Source organism: Triticum aestivum, chromosome 7A (genome assembly GCF_018294505.1).
Source record: "Triticum aestivum cultivar Chinese Spring chromosome 7A, IWGSC CS RefSeq v2.1, whole genome shotgun sequence".
Lineage (NCBI taxonomy): Eukaryota > Viridiplantae > Streptophyta > Magnoliopsida > Poales > Poaceae > Triticum > Triticum aestivum.
In genome coordinates, this window is record NC_057812.1 from 614692746 (window position 1) to 614694100 (window position 1355).

Genomic DNA, 1355 nt, shown 5'->3' on the forward strand with positions numbered 1-1355 from the left:
GAGAGATGACGTCGAAAAAGTTGCATAGGCCAAATAGCGTTTCACGGACGTGCGCGTCCATGATCCCACGGATTGCAACTGGAAGTATCTGCGTCATCAGCATGTGACAGTCGTGAGACTTCATCCCGCTGAACTTCTACTTCGCTGGGTCTAGGTATCTGCTTATCTTCCCCGCGTAACCGTAAGGAAGTTTTACTCCTACGAGGCAGGTGAAAAATTGCTCGATCTCCTCCTGACTTAGAGTGAAGCACGCGGGAGGGTAGTCACTTCCGGTCTTCTTGGCCTTTTTGCCTTTGCGACGAGTTTCTGTGTCCTGCTTTGCCTCATCATCATCATCATCATCATCATCATCATCATCATCATCATCATCATTAGCGTGAAGCTCCTGCCTGATGCCCATTGATTTTAAGTCTGCCCTTGCTTTCGGCCCATCTTTGGTCCTCTCTGGCATGTTGAGCAGGGTACCAAGTAGACTCTCGCACACGTTCTTCGTGATATGCATGGCATCAAGGCTGTGAGGCACACGGTGGATCTTACAGTATGGCAAGTCCCAAAAAACAGAACTCATTTTCCATACCTTCAGCAGCAGCTCTGGCACCTTTCGCTTCTTTCCCGGCTCTGGCGCCTTTTGCTTCTTTCCCGGCAGTGGGCAATCTTTCCAATTTTTCAACAGCTCGTCTATTTCCTCGCCGCTCCTCATACGCGGGCGTTTTCGGGGTTCGGTTTCACCATCGAACAGATCCTTGCGTTTCCTCCACGGGTCATCGTCGCGAAGCCACCTTTGATGTCCCATGAACACGGTTTTCGAAGATCCGGGATCTCTATCTAGCTGGCGATACGTTGTGTCATCCATGCACCTTACGCATCCAGAAAATCCGTGGACTACCTGCCCCGCGAGATATCCGTAACTGAGATAGTCGTGCACCGTCGTGAGCAGTGCGGCTCTCATAGGGAAATATTCTTTCTCTGCGGCATCCCACGTATTGGTTGGCGTTTTCCACAGCGTGTCTAGCTCCTCTTTCAGCAGCCCCGGATACAGATTGATGTCGTTCCCTGGTTGTTTCGGCCCTTCAATTAGCATACTCATGTGAATGTACTTACTCTTCATGCACAACCAGGGGGAAAGATTGTACATCCACACAAACACAGGTCACGTGCTATGTGTGCTTCTCTGGCTGCCAAACGGATTGACTACATCGGTGCTCGCGCCCAGCACGATGTTCCTTGGATCCTTCTCAAATTCTGGGTATTCGAAGTTCAACGCTTGCCACTGGCTCGCATCCTTAGGGTGACTCAGCATCTTGTCTTTTTTATTTATCTTCGGATCATTTCCGTCATCTTCCCGCTTCTTCTCC